Raw genomic sequence first — 21601 nt, 5'->3', positions numbered from 1 at the left:
GCCTGGACACAAGAGGCTGAAGGAAACTGTCCCCTTCACTGCATGCTGGCCATCTCCTCCCTCCCCTGGGGGGATGAGACTTCAAGGAATAGCGGTCAAGCACTTCACTTAAGATTATCCCCATTTCAAATGTTTTTATTGAATTTGGGTCAAATTAAAGGAAAGTCCCTGAGAGTCCAAGATGAATGAATTAGAAAAGCACAATGTGGTGTCCTTTATTGTGATGACTCAACTGGCCTGATCCTGTACCCAGGAGGAGATAAAGTCTGGGGGAAAAAAATGAACTCCTGGAGCCCACAGATGCAGGTAGAGGGTTTCAGTCAGAACCATCACTAAATCCAACTGCCAGCACAACGTCTCCCAGGAAGGAACTAAAATACATGCACAATGTTTCTCTCTCTTTTAGCCTTCTATAGCCTTCTTGTTAGATGAAATCAGGGGCACCCGAATCCCTGGAAACTTCAGTCCCAGAAAGACAAAAGCAAACAGCCAGCCGTTATGTCCAGGAAAAACCAGATCTGTGAATGCAAAGAGGACGTGGCAAGGCAAGGGTCCTGCTAAGATTACAGGCTGTTAATAAGGAAAGACAGAAGCCAGAAGGTTTGATGTACAACTCGACAAGCAGAGGTTAAGGGGAGAGTCGGGGCAGGCTCATTTGCAAACTTGGTCCCATTTCATTAAGTGAGAGCAGAGACAGCCTGTCTCAGTCCAGCAGAGAAGGACCTCATTATCCACGTAGGGAGCAAGAGATAAGAATCTTTTAATAATTGCTGGGAATTTTTTTATTATGATGTGGAATGCCAATTTAGGTCTCTCTTCACAAGCTGGATACAAACAGCCTCCTTGGGAGTTAAAGGCACTCCCCCCCTCCAGCTCTGGTCATTAAGGACAAAGAGGAGAGAGACAGATGTTTGCTCAGGAGAAAGGCTGCTGCTTCTGGGGCCCCCGCTGGCTGCCAGGAGCGAAGTCTCCACCGGGCCACTCGGGGACTGGCTGTCCCACCTCCCCGACCTTCCCGGCGCCCTCCGCATGGGGCCCTCAAGGCTCCTAGTCCCTGTTTCCCTAACTCAGGTCCTCCCTGAGTCACATCAGGAACTTCGCAGAATCTGAAAAGGGCTGAACTGACATTTCCATTCACTTTTAAAAACTTCCAGCACAAGGATTTAAACAGAAATTTTTATATCATTTCTTGAGACAACCAATACTGCCTGCCCTGAACAGCAGTTAACTGTAAAAATGACTACACTGAAAACAAAACATTCTTGTTATAGTTTAGCTAGAATGCCACTCTTTGCTTCCTTAAAAAGGATATAAACAAAGGGTCATGTTGTATACATACTCTCTCTAGTCTGATGCTTTGTCCTTGAAGGAACCGGAGGGATTGAAAGAGAATTGGAAAAGGAACGACTGGTTTTCTTTGCCATGTTAACTAGCAGTCTGGGGAACAACTCAGATTTAGGAGAGCCCCATCTGGGGGCCTCTTGTTGGAAGGTTGGAAGGCCCTAAGGTGGAGTCTGTGTCCTGAAGGTTAAGGTGGAGCCTGTGTCCTGAAGGGTTCCCCCCAGGCAGTGTCTGTAGTTCTCCCTCAAACACTGAGGAGAAGGCAGATCAAGGCCTAACAGAGCCTGCCCTCTGGCCCTGGCCTGTGCTCAGGGCTTCTCTTTGATCCCACACAGCTGGGCTTTTAGCGCCACAAGGGGCCCTCAGCCTCTTGCCCAGCCTCTTTCTTGGTCTTGCCTTCCAGCCTTGGTCTGCCAGTCTCTTCTCTCCTTTCTCCCCTCTTCCCTCCCTACCTCACACCTGGAGGGGTAGATGCTGAAGGACAGTGGTGGAGAATTTGAAGCCAGTCATAGGGCCTCGCTCTTTCCATCTCCGCCTGGCGAGGGCGTCCTGCCAGGGCTGGAGGCTCCAGGAGCCGCCTGAGTTTTCGTTAGCTCAGCGCCTGCTCCCTGGCTGGGGATCAGAGAGGCCTGGAGGCAGCCAGGGGAGCTGCCGGCTCCCTGGTGGGATCCCTGCTGACCAACAGCTCTGAGGCTGTGGAGGATTTCCTGGTGCGCAAGCAAATGACAGTGACAGCACCGAGGGGGCTGTGGCCTGAGGGAGCCAGTGGAGGGCTCTGCTTGCCTTCTCATCACAGCCCTTCTGGTGTTATCCCAGAACTAACAACTATATCATTATTAATAACACCAATGATTATCTGCTAATCACGGCCACTATGTATTGGGGGCAATGGTGTCATGGAGGGTTCCTTTAAAAACAGGATGACTGAGTAACCCGCTTACCACGACTTAGCAGTGTGACATCTGGGCAGTTGCTGGACATCTCTGAGCTTCAGTTTGCTCATCTTTAATACTGGGATGATAGTGGTACCTACTTGTGGTAAAATTCAAAGAGACAAGGAAGCCTGGCTGACTATGCGCTAAACCCACGTGTGGAGGCAAAGGAGGAGGCAGCATTGCAGCTTTGAGGATCGATGCAGTGAATCCAAATTCTGCTTCCACCAACTCTCAGGTAACCCTTTGAATCTGTTTCATTATGACTCAATGGGCAGTTATACCTCCCACGGTAGTTGAGAGAATTGAGATAACAGCTGTAAAATCTCTCAGCTTCAGGCCCAGCACACAGTAGGTGCTTAATAAGTGTGAATTAAATTTAAATGAATGGGGAATGAGTTCAGTTTAACTTAACCAAAGAAATAAGGAGGGGTGGGAGGTGTAGGATGAAAGTGCCTCAGATTTGGCTTTCGAGGATCCGTATTTTGGTTTCGTTTTAACTTCATGCCTCATCACCTCAACTGCTCTCCAGCACGGACCTTCTGCTCCAGCCTGAAATGTCTCCTCCCATGAGTAAACCACTGATACGCCCTTCCAAGACCACCTAACTTCTTTCTTCTATCGGGATGTGCATCTTTCTCCTTTTCACCAACTATTAGATATGTCCTATCACCTCCTCCGCACAGGCTTCTCTGGCTGCTTTTGAATCACAAAGTCCCTTACAAAAAAAAAGAAATTGGCATTTTCATGTGAAAAAGACTTTCCTCATTCACTAAAATGTTAAAAAGAGAGAGCTGGTCCTGGTATAGGAAAGCTCTGGTCCCCTGTTCATTTCCAGCCTGAGCCAGAACCCCGGATTACTATGGGATGGCTTGAGAGTTAGCATCCCTATTGTCTTGTTTCTTTGGTGTTTGAACCACGGAGATTCTCCAGTGGTGTATTCTCAGCTTCCATGAAGCTGAGACTAAAACAACCTCCCAATAGGAGGAGGCTTAGTTTATGTAATTAGACATGAAGAAGAGGACAGAGAAATAAATTTTTCTAGATTGCTCAGAGCACATGCACCATAGTATCAAACTTAAATTTCAGAGATGGTGTCTCCTAATCTTCTGTCCCCTGAGATATACATACACTGTTCAACTCTGTAGCTACCTATCTTTTCTTCTGACTTCCTATACCTGGAGTACTCTTTCCCACCATCCTCAAAACTCAGGCTACTTCTTTTGCTTCAGCCATCTACTTAAATGGCATCTCCTCCAGAAAGCCTTCCCTGACCACACCATCTAAAGTCAGCCTATTTCCATTATCTCTTCTGACTCCTATCCACTTCTTTCATAGTATGTATTGCAATGTAAAATTATTTTTTATTATTATTTAATTTTTTCCACTTCCAATCTAATGTGTGTTACATGGTTTTAAGAGCCTTCTTCCTGTTATTTGCCACCATAACCACAGTCTGGCAAATATTAGATGCTAAAGAGTGTTTGTTGAATGACTACATTAAGGTCAAAAGGAGCAGAGAGAGTGGGACTCCTGAGTGGGCCCTAGAATAAGATGTTCTACTGGAAAAGCATTCATGAACTGCCGAGGGGACATTGGTGACATCATCACTTTTGCTCCTTTGCCCCTGCCCACTGTTTTCACCCACAAACAGCTACCCCCAAATCAAAACTAGAGCAAAAGTAAGAATCTATAACAACTGCCAGTTAGATAAGTCTCTTTTTATATCTGAAGGAAATGAAGGAACCAATCTGGATAGTGAGTTTGCTAAGTATGGTTTGGAATTATAAACAGAGGTCTGAGCTAAGTCGTGCAAGTCCTCCTCATTCTGTTTTTACATTAAGTGCTTTGAACTGTTGACATCCCAGAGAAAGTGAGCCTGTAAACTCTAGTGGAGGCAGACACATGGCCGACTGCCACAATCACTTCTCCACAATTCCTCAACTCATTGCAAGCCTAGCCTCATAGCTGGTCAAGTACAAGCCCCTCTCCTGCTATGGGAGGAGGACTTTCTACAGTGCCTGAGAGCTGGAGGGTGTGAACTTTAAATTCTGTTTCTCATATCACACATTACTCCAAGACTTTGAGTAATTCAGTTTAGGAATCTTCATACTCCCCTTCTGGGATATATGTGAAGAGTAAAAGAGTCAGTGTATGCAGCACATTTTACACATAGGAAGGATGAAGAACAAACTTCCTATTATTATTATAATGTGTCATGCAGTTGTGACTCAGCATGTTATGCACTCTGCTTGTCCAATTTGTCTAGACACCCTGCAGTCACCAGTGCCAAATGCCCAGTACACAGCATAATAAAACTGTACTACCTTCAAGGAGGTAAGGCATCAGTGCAGCAGAATACCACAAACACAGATAATTGCAGAAGAATTTGGGAAATCTGAAATAAAGGCAGGAAAATAAATGCCTGGGGATACTCAGAGGAGTGAATCATATCACTTCCTGGGAGAAAAGCTTCATGGAGAAAAATAACTTTTGAGTTGGGTGCTGGGTCATGTAAGATGACAAGGAGGAGAACATGTGTCAATGCACGAAGTGTCTGAGGGGACAGCATCTTTCCAGGAAGCTTAGGTCTTCAGATTGGACTGAAGAATACCTAGGGTTAGAGTGGGACATATATGAGAAGAGTCACTAGAGTTAGGAGCTTGGTTGAACTTTATAACAGGACTCTTGAAGAATGAGAGAAATGGGGGTGGGAAAGGCACATGCTCAGTTTTGGATTGGAAATGGGGCAAGAATAACAGCAGGAGGAACATCTAGGAGGCTGGGACATTTGTCCAGTCTAGAGGTAATAAAGCCTCATCTCACCAGGGCATTAGCGGTAGAGGGAGAAAGATTGGATGAATATTTAGGAGGCTGAATGGAATGACTTAGTGACTGGATGCATAGCAGACATTTTGGTGAAGGAGACTTCTCAGAGCAAGAAGCAAATTTAGAGAAACACATCAAAATGGACCTGTGCTTTTCAGTCCCTGGAGAAGCTGAGGAAGCTGAGGTAAGTCCCTTCCCATTGAAGCAAGTTTTGAGAGATGGAACCAACTTGTGACCTGAAGGAGATGAGGGCCAAAAAGTCAGCAAATCAGACTACACGAACAATCCAAAGCTGCTCAGTCTATCTTCCCAGAGGACAGTATCCTTGGAGTGCATCCATTCCCACCTTCTTATGGTTGTTAATTTGGCTGTGACAGCTCCTTTGAGGTGGGGGCAGTGAGGCCCCAGAACCCAGCCACTACAGGACTGATGTCCACTGGAACTGATCTCTCCTTGCTGATCTCCCCTTGGAATGCCTTGTCCACTGTAGGTCAGATTGGCCATGAGGGGCAAAGCATCAGCAAGGAGAATGGGCAGGAGGCCCCATAGATAAGGAGACTGGATGGCCTTACATTTGGGCCTCAACATGGCACACCATGCATTGGAATGCATGTGTCCTGTCATTAGCACCTGCCCACAGGCACTGAAGATGTTTTCTAGGGCTGGACTGATTTTCTGATGATCCAGCAACACAAGCTTCATGAAGGGGCGGGGGACGGGAGTGCTCCAGATGTAAGGATCATGAAGGCTGGGATGAGGGTCCTGCAGATGCCATAGTGACAAAACAAGGGAGAGATAAGTAAGGGAACACTAAGAGTAATAAAACAAGTATAGGCAACATTTATTGTGGCCTTAACTTGTGCCAGACAATAAGCCAGGGCTTTATATGACAATCATATGAAATGGGACAATGACTCTCCTCCTCATCTTTGCCCTGGAGAACTGCAATGGGCTCCGAAGGGCTCCCTGCTCCCACTCCCATAACATTTATTCTCTAAGTAGAAGCTACAGCTTCCCTAGCAAACTGAAAACCAGATCACGGAGCTGCCCTTCTCAGAACCCTCTGATGACTCCCCATCTCATCCAGAATAATATCTGATGTCCTTACCATGGCCACCAAGGCCACCTGCTCCCACTCATTCTCTCCTGCCCTCCTCTTTGCTCACTTTGTTCTAGGCCCTCTAGCCATCTTGCAACTTCTCACACTGCAGGCACACTTCTTCTTTAGGACCTTTCCATGTTTGTTTCCTCTGCTGGAACACTCTTCCTGAATAACATTACATAGCTTGTTCTCTCACTTCCACTAAAGGCTTTGCTCAAATATCTCCTCCTCCGAAAGGCCTTTCAAGGCTGCTTTGACTAAAACAGCATTCTCCACCCTTCTTTATTGCTTCACCCTATTTTAGTTTTGTGTCATAACACTTACCACCTGACACATGTCAATTATTAATTATCTACTTTCCCCACTAGGATGTAAGTTTCAAGACAACCAGAACTTACGGTTGTAGTTGTGGGTATGGTTGTTTCCCAGGGTCTTTTCAGAGGTAAAAAGGTGCCTGGCTCTTAGAGAGTGCTCATTAAATACTTGCTACATCTAAGAGTGAGTGGAGAAATTTTTATACGCCCAGCTAATTGCCTTTAACTTAACTAATCCCTCCATCAATTCTATGAGGCAAGTTCCATTGTTACTCTTATTTTGCAAATGTGGAAATAGAGGATTTCAGAGTTGGAATAACTTGCCCAAACTAGCACTGTTAGTGGGCAACAGAGCAGGGATTGGAACCAAAGTGGCCGGACTCTCTGGTCCACCAGGTCAGATGCTGTACGCAAAGCACCTGGAAGAAATGCCAGCCATAAGTAGACTCTTGACAAAATGCAGGTCTCCCACCCCTGGGATGCCCCAGATGAAAATTAGTTTGATGCCCAGGTATGTGCAATCTGGGCTCTGTCCAGAGTGAATCCCTTTGGGAAAAACCATGATAATGTTTCTGCCCAATAACTCTCGGAAGATGGGGGCTGCAGGAACTGCTCCTGGTGAAGACAGATTGCAGATCCCCCCTGTAATCTCATTCCTGCAACCTTCTGAACATCCCCCCCCCTCACCTGTGAGCTCAGCCCTACCTAAGCCTCAAAACCAACACCTATGTGAACCAAATTACTTCATGACTTGTCAGTAGACATTGGGTGTGCATTGTCTGATGCCATTTAAATCTTATAGATATATATATGCTATTATAGTCCATGGTGAGACCCTTGCTTTATGCCCCAGCCCCAAATCCTCGGCTTCCAGAACAAGTTCAGACAATCCACATGAAGGTATTGCCAAGACACCTTTTTTTTTTTTTGTATGACCTAGGACCCTCTATGTCCTTCCAGACTTCCTCAAAACCAACTTGCTACCTGCCCTTTCTGCTATGCTACCTGTCTGGACCTTCACAAATACCCTGTGGTTCTACCCTTTATCTCATTCCCCATAGCCCCCTTTGGTTCTTTCTCATTTCCTTTTCTACACTGCAACCAACACATAGATTCTGCTGCTGCCCCAGTCCAAGTTGAAATATCTTAGTAGAAATTCAAAAGCAAATATTCATATACTGGAAATTTGGTGCTATTAACAGAAATTGCCTAGACCTGGATATGGGGGAAGTAGAGAAAGAGCAGAGGGGCTAATTTAAAATGTAAATTATTTGAACAGTTCGAGCCTGCCCATATATCCTGGTATTGATCAAAGCTCTTTGAAAGCTATTTACGTTTTCAACATACCTATAAGGCTGAGATTTATACTGCTTCTGGTGTTTAGCCTCTTAATGCATCCTGTTGAGCCATAGTATTGGTGGGCATATTGTAAATTTCAGTCTTAGCACTGAATTGATTTGCTTAGTGGAGTTGAATTTAGACCATTAAAATAAATAAATAAATAAATAAATAAATAAATAAATAAATAAATAAATGGGATTAGAAGGACTTTCAGATCCTCATGCCATTAAGATCAACCCATGGTAGAGAGAAATAACCTTCAGAGTCATGGCCAGGTATAGTGTGTCCGATTTAGGGCATGAAGGATTGATTCCTTTTGATGTGGTACCAGCTATATGGGGTTAAGGGAGGGAACAGGGTGCAGTTATGACAGCATGCTGATTTAAGGTTAGGGAGTCCTGAATTTACATTCTGGCTTCCCCATGCACCTATGGCTGGACCTTCTTGTTCCCTAGTTTTTCAAGTGTCTGGCCCAACCCAGTAAATAGAGTTCTAGTGCCCTACCAAGAATGTCATCCCATTGTAATTAACCTTTCCAGGCTCAGTTGGATTCTGAGATATGACCAGCACTTAGTTGGAAATAAGAGGAAAACAACTCTTTGCCATCTAGGGCTGAGGTTTGGAGGTATCTCCTCCTTTCATGACCTCTTGGAATCATGGTAAAGTCTCAGTTATTTCAATATCCTGGTAAATCTAATGGCTTCTCTGGGCTTCAGACTACCAGGATCCAGTCAATTGGGATGTAGGCCAGACATTTTCCAAAGGATTCACTCCAAATGAAAGACTGATTTAGTCTCCAAAGAATAAGGAAAGTGTTCTAAACTTAACAGATAATTACAACCTATTTTTGTCCCTCTGGTTCTCTGATACAGCAGTGTTTTCCTTTGCAGCCAGTACAGTGACCAAGGCTACTAGTCCTGGCACTTTATTAGGACTCAAACGTGCTGGGTACCAGCCATCCCCAAGAGTAGACCACCTTCAAAAGTTTCCTTAGAAAGAGGAGTAAGCCCATGGAAGCTGCATGGGGTTAGGGTCTTGGTGGTTCTGGAGGCAGATCATGTGAAGAAGAGGAGCACCCGCAGAATTCCCTCTCCTGAGCTGGGACACACAAGGTCTTCATCATATGCATTCAGTCTGGGTCCCTTGATTAGTCATTTGAAAATGTCTCAAAGAGGGCAGAATCCTCTCTTTCCAAGGAAGGCATAGCCCCCTGGCTCTGTACATCTTGGCCCTCAAATGAGAAATGGGTTTGGCTTATCCATCCTTTCCATCGCTCTCATTCTAACATTGACTGAGGAACACATGGGTCCCACCAGGGAAGTTAAATCCTCTTGAAAATGTTGGAGCCATGGGAAATCAAGAGGCAAAAAAGGAGATAACATAAACAGATGTGTATATGTGTGTACCTCCTTCATACCCCCTTTATGTTTTCAGTAGACAAATATTTACTGAACGATTGAGACTAATATTTATATTCTCAACAGGATGAGTAGGTCTTTCACAGATGGGTACATGCAATAGCAAAGAGAAATGATAGAGCAGGCCCTGGTATTTCCCTCTGACTGAAACTTAGGATGCTGGGGGCGAGCAGGAGGTAAGGTAGACCAAGGCTGCTTAAAGACTTCTAAATGTCAGGTTAAGGAGTTTGGACATTATTCTGTAGGACAGTGCCTTATATTGAAGGGGTTTTGAGCAAGAAAGTGGCATTATTTGTGTTTTAGAAAGATTTTGTCAGAGGTTATATGAAGGCTGCACTGGACCTGGGTAAGCTTTGAGGTACAGACATGAATTAAAGAACAGCTGCTCCAGGGAGAGGGGATGAGGCCCTAAAATCATGGTGGACATAATACTATTCTCGAGAAAGGTGACTTAACAGATTGGTCTCCAAAGTTTATCATCACTCTATTTACTGCACACTCACACATGCACACACCCATACACACATCACACATGCACACACTCACACACACACCCTTAACTCCCACTATGCCCCCACTCCCCAGAGACTGTCTTCATCCACTTCTGAAAATATTGTAAAAAACGTTCGAATGCATTTCAAAAACAATAGAGGTTGCCATGACTCTCTTCTCTTCCTCTTCGAATCTGTTCTCTCAAAACCCTGGACCTAGGAGGAACTAGAGAAAGAGTCTGCTGACTCCACAGTTACTTTGCAACCTCCCCCATTTGAGTCCAGCAGGAGCTGCCAGCTTCCTCTTCTTTCCAAGTTGATCTCTGAGCAGGGAGTTGCCATCAGTCTCTTCTATGAAACTCAGGCTGTTAAAAGTAGTGATATTATTTCAGTCAAAAGTCTGTGCAAAAGCTAACCCCATGGTAAAAATTCATTTAAACAGGCTAGTTTATTTACTCTAACTAGAACAGAGTAGAACTGGAGCTGGGATAATTAAGCCCAAGTTTATCAACACTTTGGAGAACAACATATTTGAGATAGAGAAGCTGAAAATGGGGCAGGATGGCCAGATTGAAGCGAGCTGGCTTTGGCTGAATTCTGGAAAGGGACAAACATTTTCTTGAGCTGTACCCTGATACTGAACTGCACAGCCTGTGAAGTGATCCAATTCAAACATCTCACCTGCCTAAAGGCCCTTATCTGGGGTGAGGAGATGCGTTCATCCCCTTGGTGATTTCCATGTACCCCACATAGGCTGAGGTGTGGGAGCAGGGATGGTGGGAAAGCAGTAAGCATTCTTTATGTGCCTGGCCTTGTGCTATTTCCATTTTTTTTTTAATTAGGTGCTGGGTTATATGCCAAGTCCAATCTCCCTAAAAGAGATTAAATGTGATTTGTCCCCAGTCAGCTCCATCCGCATTTCCTGCCAGGGTCCTTGGATTCCTCACTGCAATTCTCTAGATACTTAGAACAATTAGAAATTTCTGGGACAAACCAAGGCTGCCTTGCTTTCTTTTGCACATGCTCTTACCTGGCCCTCCCCCACATTGTCCATATGTTAACTCTTAACTCCTCCTTCAGACCTATCTCAAGTGCTCCCTTCTCTGTGGCTTCACTCCCTGCTTGCTCCAATTTTCTTTCATTCATTTGTTCAATCAACAAATATGTGTTGAAGCATTTAATTGCATTCCATATATAGTGCTAGGTGCTCGAGTTCCAGCAGTGAACAAACAGCATCCCTGGCCTCACAGAGCTTACATTCTAGAAACAAGAAAGGAAGAGAAAAAGTAAAGTATAATATATTAGGTGGTGATAAGACTGGGAAGAAAATATAGGATAAAAGGAATAAAGCATGACAGAGCAGGTGTTATTAACGGGGAGCTCAGGGGAGATGTTTATGGTGGAACAGTATTTGAGTAGAGGCCAGGAAAAAGGGAATGAGATTTGCAGATATGGGGGAAAGGGGAAAGGGCAGATATGGGGGAAAAGGGAAGAGTTAGGGCCAAGTCTTGAAGCGGGATCATGAAAAACATATATCAGAAAGACTTTTCATTATTTCTGCTTTTCTCTTATTTTATATAAAACCATCTATAATACAAAATTATTTACACACATGTATGCATCTGTTTTCTTTTGATCAATCAGTCTATCCCACATATCATGTTGCTATGATTGCTCATCTCCCCTAGACTACAGTTCTCCAGAAACTGTAGTATATTCATATCTGTATCCCCAGGGTTTAAAACTGCTTTTGGAACATAGTTGGTGCACTTGTTGAATGAAAGAATATGCAATGTCATTATTCTTTCTAACAACCATGTGCAAGAACTTCTGTAACAGTTTGATAGATAAGGAACTGAGTCACAAAGAGGTTAATTTTCATGTTCGCACGGCTAATAAATAAGCAGTGTGGTCTAGTGCCTGACCCATGTCAGAATCTGTAAGGCCAAGAGCCAAAATATTTTCATAGCAGTCTGACTTGAGTCAGAGCAGATACTTCTGAAAACCCAGGGTCAAGTGGAATTTGCGTGATATCAAGAGACATTCCTGAGCCGAGTTGACTTTGCTCACCCGAAAGGTCCACCTTTGTGGCTTCCTTTCAGGGTGTCCTTTGGCGTAACACATGCTGCATTTGTGGCAGTTTGCCCTGCCGCCCATCAGAGAGTATGGGGTGGGCAGAAGGGAGCTTGGATGGAATGCAACTTGGGTAGGGTCTATCTCAATAGCTGTGGGGCTGGACAGTCTATAGGCACCATAGACTATTGCTGAGAGCTGTAGCACAGTCCAGAGTGCAAAGGCTAGAGCCAGGCAAAGGGTCAAGAGGAGGGAAAATGGAGAGATTCTCTCCCCACGTGCTTACATGGTCGAAGTCAGGCACAGCTCCAACCAGCAGTGCTCTCACTGGGGCCAAGGTTGGTAGGGAGAAAAGGCAAACCATGGTGGCACTCCTGGGCTGGGCGGGTGGGTAACATGGACATCTGGGAGCAGGGGCGATTGGGCAGCAGTGAGGGAGGCAGGGGATGGTGTGCCGGCTATGTTGACAGGGGGCAGGTGTGGGTGCAGGCAGCCCAGGGTGCTATGCAGGCTGGTGGGTGGCTCAGGTCCCTGGCGCTGGTTGCTTTACCCTGGGCCTGAATGTTTGCCTTGGCAGCCCTGGAGCATGAGCCTTGGCCTCCTGTGATTCCCCAATGGCCAGGCAGCCAGGCCAGCACACCTGAAAGTCATTAGCTCAAGGTCCCATTTTGTTCTCACATTTCTAAGCAGTGACCTGCAGCCATGTGTGACGGGGCAGGCACTTTATCATCTCGCTTACCCGGCCTACCCCTGCCCCTCCCTGTCAGCCTCTGAGTAAGCCCTACCAACCCCCAAAACCTGAGAGCTAACAATGGCCCCTTTCTTTCCCTTTTAATAAATATTTACCCGATTTGACTATTATTTTCATCATCTAGTTAAGTCAGTCTTCATCATTTTTCCACTAATGAGGACACTAAGGCTCAGAGTGGTTAAGTGGCTTGCTGGAGTCACACAGCTAATGTAGTACAGACTCTTCGTAAGAGCCTGTTTGATATCAAGAGTGTTGAAGTTGTGGGTATTGCATGACCATCTAAACCCAAGTGCTCTAGCCATCCTGCCATGCTGACCCCCACCTGTGACATCTTAGCTCATCTTTTCATTCAAATTTAGCCCAATGCTCAATTTTTCTAACCCTAAGTTGTCTAAAACTCAACATTCATTTCAGTGTATTTGCAACCATGTGGCCATCTTATTATTTTCACCTTCTTTTGAAAATGTGATTCTAAATATATCCCTCTAGAAATAAGCAGTTCTTGCTTAAGCTTGTAGTTCATTAATGTAGTGGTTCTCGGGGCGAGACATTCTGTCCCTACCCCGGGGACTTTTGGAAATGGCTGGAGACATTTTTGGTTGTCGCAACTTGGGAGAGGGGTGTTCCTAGTGTCTAGTAGGTAGAGACCAGGAAGACTGTCAAACATCCTACAATGCCCAAGACAGTTTCCCACAATAAAATGTCACCCAGTCTCAAATATCTATAGTGTCAAGGTAGAGAAACCCTGCCCCAAAGTTTTCAATAAATGTATATATTATATTTTAAGAAAATACTTGTCATTGATACTATGGCATTATAAATCATTATGCAGTATGCAGGAGACAGCTTGTACCAGCTCATAAGAGCTGACTGTGTGCATCTCTTCCCAACTCCATATTCGATGACATATTGCTGGTAGCTTGCAATCTACCATGTTGTGCAGATTTATACTGTGGAAGCTGGCAAATGCTACACATCACAGCTTTTTTTTTTTCTTTCTGGAGAGCCAGTTTATTAGCACACCATTAGGAGATTTGCACATGACAGAATTCTACAAGGTCTTATTAAATCCTCACAACACGGAAGTAACTATTATCATTGTCCCCACTTAATATTAGGAAACTGAGGCACAGAAGGTTAATACCTGTTGTTGGAGGTAATATCATTATTGAGTGGTGGAGACAGAATTGGAAACCAGGCAGTCACTCTCCAGACGCTGCACTTTAAATGCTATATTATATGGCCAAACTTCAACTAGAAGCAACTGTAATGCATTGCATATTCCTGAGTTGGTCCACTTGAACTTAAAGCATAGGTATTTATGTTAAGTACGACACATTCCAAGATCATTTTACAAATTTGGTATCTTGATAAATGACAGATTTTGTATGAAGTGCTGCCTTTCAGGTTGAAAGAAATGGTAATAGGCAAGGTAGGTAAAGAGTTCTTAAAGTCCTAAAAGTAATTCTCCTTCAAGTCACTGCCTAAATATCACATTTTCTGAGAGGTTTTCCCTGGTCAATCTATTTAAAATTCCAACCCCATCCCCTCTTCAGTGGCACACCCTACACTGTTCTTTTTTTTTTTTTTTTTTTTACAGAACAAACTTCATAAGACTGTTCACATTTTTCTCTTAACTCCAACATCCCAATTACCTAGAATGGCATGTGACATAATGCACCTTCGAAAAATATTTGTTGCATGAGTAAATAAATGACATACACAGTGGCTTCCCCAAGAATAGGAAACAATCCCATCGCTCACTAAAGGCTCCATTTTTGATACATGCTTATGAAAAAAGCAAAGTAAAGCAGATGAGCCATTACACACATTTGTTCAACATCTTTCCAATAACCAACAATGGAAAAGGCAAATAGGGCACCTGTTGCAGTGGAGCCAGTTTAGCTGAATTGATGCTGTTCTTCAGAAATAGGAGAAGCTTCTCCCCCAAGTCATTCCAGAAACCTGAGCATCTGCCATCATCATAGTTGGGGTGGACTTGGGACCCTGGCAACAACCAGCCAAAGGTGCTAAATAAATGTGTGCAGACCGGAGTATGTCATGCTAAGCCTTGCAGAAGGCCATGTCTCTTAAAGAGGGACATTCTCATCATTGCTGCTTCCATGAGTGACTCACAGAAACAAAAGTTCAAAATATCCTCTTGGAAGCAAACGAGACTCTTGACTAGTACTTCAAACTTCCCAGTGTTAAGGAGTAGAGTTGTCAGATTTAACAGATAGAATTGCAAATGCTGGACACTCCGTTAAATTTGAATTTCAGGTAAATAACAAAAATATTTTTAGTATATGTCCCAAATATTGCACAGGACATACTTATGCTAAAAATACATGCATTTCTTATTTCTCTGAAATTCGAATTTAACTCCGTTTCCTGTGTGTTATCTGGCAACCCCAGCAGGGCAGGCAGGCCACACTCTCGAGTTGCCTGGATACTGTCAGGGCCTCTGCCATGCAGAGTGCTGAGGAAGCGAGGCTGGCGATCAGGACACCGCCAGTCACCTGGACATGATCAGTCAACAATTCCGGGCACAGGCTGTCCCTACCTTCTGCTCCAGAGGATCCCAATATTTGAGAAGCAGAAGTCCCCATTCCTGGCATTCACCTAAAACCACTTTTATTTTTTTATTTTTCATTTCCACCTACATCCAGTGACTTCTCTCTGTTTGCTTTTATTGTGGCAGCAATGAGGGTTGTCACCAGCCTGGATGATTCACAGAACAGAAGGGACACTGAAAAACACAGATCCCCAGGCCTCACCTAACAAGTAGGTCTGGGATTAGACATGGGACTATTTTTTGTTTTGTGTGTTTCGTTTTCTAATTTCCCTGGGAGAGTCTGGTAATTAGCCATTTGGGGAAGCACCTGTTTTAGGCCTGCATCTGAACCTCACCTGCATCTGCACCTCAGTTCCACCAGACACTCCAGAGTGTGAGCAAATCTTGAGAGTCAGTTTTTACAGTGACAGGGTTCAAGAATTGGGTCACACATGGATTGAGAGACATGTTAGGAAATATGGCTTATGGCTGCTTTGGAAGGAAGGGTAAGAAGCATAGTGTATAAAGGATTGATGTAAGAGCAGGTTACGGTGAAAGCAGACACACAGCAGTACTGAAAAACAGGGATAATGTGAATGGGAGCTCTAAGATGCAATAGAGTAGCTTCTTCCATTGGGACTGGCTCATGATTATGTAGTCCATGGACAAAAGCTCTTGGAACAAGTGTCCTGGGTTGGCTGGAAGCACAAACCAAGTGATCTGACAAGTTACTTCATTCTCTCTGAGTTTGAATGTCCTTATACATAAAATGAAGATTCACTCATTTATTCATTAATTTATTCCACAAATTTGTATTGAATGCCCATGAGCCATTCATCTACTTAAGTGTTAGAAACAGCAACAAATAAAACATCTAAGATGCTTCCCTTTGTGGAGCTACAGACTATCAGGAACGGCAGACAAAAAACAAATTAAACAAACCACTATGTGTATAATTACAAATTGTAATGAGTGCTATAAACGAAATGAATAGTTATAGCAGATATATATATATATATAAAATCAGCCATAGAGGCCTTAGTGTAGGGGACAAATGGCAGCAAAGAATATCAGTCAGGGTGCACTCAGGAAAGCAAAACTCATGCCAGGTATTTCAATAAAGGAGATTTAATGTAGGGAATTAGGTTCAAATTATAAGAAGAGCTGAAAGAGTAAAGAGGAGGAGATGAAGCAAAACAGAGATTTGTAGCTATAGAAAGTCACTCCCTCATCTAGGGCTGGAGAGTTAAAGGAAGGAAGTAGTTTTGCAGGAGTTCAGGAACCATGTGGAAGCTGGAACTGTGGCAGTCCTGCCTGATTGAGCTGGGACCATTAAGGGCTGGTGTGGTGGGAAATAGAGCCACAACAGAAGCACAGTTCCAGCCAGAAATGCTGCCCCAGGTGGAAAGAAAATTACCCTGCCTTTTTCCTGCCAGGTCCTTCCATTGGCTGTGCTGAGCCAGAAACTAGCAGGCCAGAGGGCCTGAAAATGTAGTTCCCCGTGATATAGAGTAGTTGGGAAGAAGGGCAGGGAATGTATCTAATGGCAAACAGGCAAATGCCCTGTACAAGTGGTAGGTGATGAGATCGGAGAGGTGGGATGATGATAGCACCAAACTCTTGGCTGTTATTGTGGAGGAAGAGATCATATGTGTGAATTGTTTAACTCCACACCTGGTTCATGTTACACACTCAGTTCATATTAGTTTAATGACATATTATTGACTTCAGGAAGTTCTGACAACTGAATTCAGCCACAAGGCTGGGCATATCAGGCCAGGGAGGATGCCAGAACAGAGTAAGGTGTGCTTAAGAGCAAGGCAAGGGCCCAGAGCTCAGAGAGAACTGTGGTGCCAGGTGACCAGGACAGAGGCTAGAAAGGGGTCCTTAGCAGGTGCCTGGTTTCATTACAAGCCCTACAGGACAGGCTGTGGCTGACACTGGAGCTGAGACCCGGTTCTCAGAACAAAGTATGAACCAGGTTCAGTCAAGCAGCCAAGGTGACTTTGTGGTATCCAGCCTGAGCCTGAGGATTACAGTATCCTTATCAATATCTGGAAAGATAAGTGTCTCTGTTCCCTCTTTCCCTGAGACTGCTAATTGAGCAAAGATCACAATACTCAGGGGCTTGTAGAGGTGAAGGGGTGAGCAGGATGAGGTTATCTCCTAAAAATGTGTTCCTCCATGCAAGGACTTAAACTGCTAGTTTCCTAGAAACCAAAGTGGTTAAAGGGAGCATTTCATATATCACGTAGGGCGCTGGTATCATACAGACAACACTCCAAAAGGTTTTAACTAGAAAGAATTGAATGAAGGGACTATTTACAGAGGTGTGGACAGATGGTTTGTGAGGCCCCCAGGGACCAGCCACAGGAAAGCCAAGGGAAGGGAACTGAGAACTGGTTTCACTGACAACTGGGGAGAGGAGTCCTATGCAGCTAATGTCAGAGGCAGTGAGGCAGAGAGAGGTGTATGTGTATACTCCCAATTCTCTCTCTCTTCTCCACTCAGATCTCACGCCAGTGCCTCCTTTGAGCTGAACTCAACAAGAAGCAAGTGGACAATGGAGCTTGAGCAGTGCAGCCCTCAGATATCAGCCTCTGAGACACAGTAGTGAAGGGCACATAATTGACCAGAGATGGGGGTGGGGGTGGGCGGCAACAGAATAACTCACATAGAATAGGCTTCAGACTTAAATAATATCAAGAAGACCATTGGATCACTAGTTAACTATTGAGCCAAAATCTTGAACCACATCCCATCAGCCAATTTCACCTGAAGATCTTCCTCTTTTAGCCTTAAGAAGGATTTTGGTATAGTCTACAAAAGGAAGGAAAGAGGTGCCTATTTGAGAGCCTCCAAAACAGTGTGCTGGAGTTAGCTCGTATCAGTGTGCAAACTTTCAAGAATCTTTCGTGCTGTTGTTAAACATAGCCCTCATTAAAACTAAATTAATAAACTTATGATTTAGTAAGTTGCACTGAAAACAAAGGTAACACAAAATCCATTGCATTGTAATTATTTGCAACATTTTACATATACCCGTGCTTGTGAGGTTATTTACAACTACTGTACTGTACAACTACTGTACCTGTTTAGTAAAAATACCATATAATGGTGTGCTACTATACTTTTATTTCCAACCTCTGTGCTCAGTGACTTCACACCGATAGTTTGAAATTGTACATGGGGGAATACTTATACCATGGAAGCTGGCAAATGCTGCAAATGAGGGTCTTTTTGTTTGTTTTTCAGAGAGCTGGTTGTTAAACATTTGCCAGTACAACACTGGAGTCTCCCCTTCCCATCCAGTCTTGATCAATCTTTGAACAATAACAAGAAAAAAATAATGATATCACAAATCCTTAAGTGCATTTTCCTCTTTGATAAGCTGAATCATTTAAGAGAAAGGTAACCCCTGGCCTCTACACTGGCTCTTTTCATTTGCCTGGAGATTTAAACAAACAAAAGTTGTTCTTTTCCATGCTCTAACTTCAAATATTCAGAGAAGGTTTGCATCTAACATTCCATGAACTAGGAAGGAAAGTTGGAGGGGGGCTGGGAGAGTGAGGAGGGGCAGGAACCAAGACTGGGGCCTCCAGAGCTCTGTTATACAACCTGTGAGATGCCAAGAGCACTGAGGCGGTGAAAGCTTCTCCGGGTGCCATATTTCCTTGCTGGAAAACTATACTGGAAGAGGATGGCCTTGGAAGTTGGACAGACCTGGACCTGAATTTCTAGCAACATGATACTGGGGAAAGTTTCTTCATGTTTCTGCCCCTCAGTTTCTTGGTGCACAAGTGGAGGTGATAATGCCTGCCTTGTAAAGAGGGGTGAGAATATAAAGTGATAAAGTATGTAAAAGAACACGGCACAATTCATTCATTTATTGACTTATGTAGCAAAAGAACACAGTGGAGAAAACCAAGGTAGTGCTGCCCTCTGAAGAGCATGGTTTTACAGGAGAAGTATATGCTAAATGATTTTACTTAAAATCATTTAGTTATGATGATGATAAGTCTACTGAAAGAGGGTATGTTTCTGTTAACCTGAACCCTGAAGAATAAGGAAAAATTGGGGCACTCAATAATACAATGTGTTTTCTTTCTCTATTCTGTCTTTTCCACCCATAGTGGACAGTATCTGTGTCCAGCCTTACTTCTGGACTTCATCCCCTCTGTTGGCTCTCATGCACCGGTGTCTGCAGCTCTTTGCTCCAAACTTTTCTCCAAAGCAGCTGAAGTCTGCTCTGCACTCCTGCCAGCAGATAGGAGGTGCTGGAAATAACAACCCTTTAAAGTTTTCCTCGCCCCACACCTGAAATAATTCTGTGGCATTCGTTGTCTGTAGTTTCCTCAGTAGAGTTCAGCTCCAGTTGCCAAGAGTAGTGGCTTCCTAGCACACCTTTTTGGCTGCTGTCCCTTTTTCTCACCTCCCCACTTCCTTACAGGTGTTCTCTGTCCCTCCCAAATAAGCTACTTACACCCAGTCCTTGACTCAAGTCTGCTCCTGTAGAAACCCAAACCTAGAGATCTCTTCTCTAGAACTTGTATATGACCCTAAACTCCAGTATCTCCCCACATTGGGCAAGAATGTGGCCTAAAAAGCAAGAAGAGACCCCTGGGAACAGATTGATCCTGTAATGTATGATCTAAACCAGGACATTCTGGAGCGTGAAGGGGGTTGCTAATAAAATGATACCAAGAGGACCAGCAAAAACTGAGACTCTGCCAGGCAAACTGTGACATCTCGTTACCTTGTCTGGGGAAGCCCTTTAAGTCTCCCAGGCAGAGTCCTGGTGACTGCCGGGTGGGTGTGAAGATGCTCCAGGAGAAAGCAGTGCAGACACGAGTCCTTCAGAAACTCGGGCTCCCAATCCCAGCAGCTCCCTGTGCACGGGGAGAGCACATTTCCACCCACAGCACTCACACAAACTAATAGTTTTAGGAGAAAAACAACACAGATTTGTTAACATCTGTCACCTCCTTTGGGCAGCTGCAACTTTTTAAGAGCCAAGGGGTCCCCAGTGGATGTGGATCACACCAGCACACGAGAAATGATTGACTTGGAGAGCTCTGCTGAAATGACTGCTAATGTTGGAATCGCACACAGCTTAGTACATTTCCGGTGCACTGGGGCTGCTGTGGTGGGTTGGGGGCCAGGGGGTGGGATTCTCAATGAAGGAAGTTTCTATGCAAACTCTGCAGCCGCTATAGCTGTAGATTGGGTTTCAGCCTGGTTTTGCTAATTCCCTTCGCATTTTTCTTCTCCTCCCCCCGCCCCATCAGAAAAAACCCACAACCAAACATTTAAACTTAAATAGCTATGTAAGTTCAAATGTTCTTTTATAGAGTGAAATAAACAGCTTTTATAGCCTGAAAACAGCAAGCTTAGAGATCACCCATTCACTACTGAATCGGGCATGTTTAAGCTAACAAAATAGATGCCATTCTCTTCCCTATCGTTAGCGATATTTTTTCCCCAAAACTAATATGAAATACTGTGCAAATTAGCTGCTGTCTAAGTTGTCAGGGAAAGAAGTTAATGCAGCCTCTGGGCATTTTGCAACAAGGCTGCCCCCCTCTGGCTCCCACCACAAAGGGATTTATGGAGAAATCAAGAAGATTTAAGAAAGGGCAGCTCAGAGTTGGGGACAATCTAGGTCAGGGACCCAGTTACTTGTCACTATTTCTCTACCTTCTGATGACCTTTCTCAGCCCATCCTACATTTTTCTCTAGGTGCCAGAATATATAACTCGATTTAGGATGAAATTTGGTATCCTCTGTCTCCTACACCACAGGTGATGAACCAGTTAGGTTGCAAGGCAGGGGGGCACGGGGAAGATGAAACCACAAGGGACACTGACTTTCATTCCAGGGATAATTAGAGTGCCCTGACTTTAAGGCTCTTTGTCCATTTGGGGGCCAGGTAGCAATTGAAATATTCTTGCAGCTGGCTAGATGCTGAGCCTGATGCTGGATAGAGCAGGAGCCAGTGATCATTTGCACTGACATCGTCAGTTCTTGTCTATTCATTCTATAAACATCTTTTGAATGTCTGTTAATACTGGGCCTACTATAGACATATCACATGGCAGCCGTAGGCAATTCCAATGTATTGATCCCTCTCTCTTCCCCAGCTCTAAGAATAAAATGCTGTGACCAGACAAAGAATTCCTTTATAACCCCTGGTCTTTCTCTCCAGCCACACTTCTTATTGCATTTGGACAATGCCCAGAGCACTGCAATGAGCCCACTGACCTTCAATTGTGTGTTCATTTATCTCCTGCACAGGTCTGTAAGTTCCACGAGAGTGTGGCCCTGGCTATTCCCCTCAGCCCATGGATGTGCAGTGAGTGTTTTTGAATGAATAGTTGGCCCATTCTGAATTGTCTCCTTTGTGCTGAGAGCTGGAGGGGAAGCCTGAAAGCAAAGTCATAAAGGCACCCCAGCCA

This window comes from Dasypus novemcinctus, chromosome 24 (genome assembly GCF_030445035.2).
Source record: "Dasypus novemcinctus isolate mDasNov1 chromosome 24, mDasNov1.1.hap2, whole genome shotgun sequence".
Classification (NCBI taxonomy): Eukaryota; Metazoa; Chordata; class Mammalia; order Cingulata; family Dasypodidae; genus Dasypus; species Dasypus novemcinctus.
The sequence above is the reverse complement of the archived record's forward strand: the minus strand, read 5'-3'. Positions refer to the sequence as shown.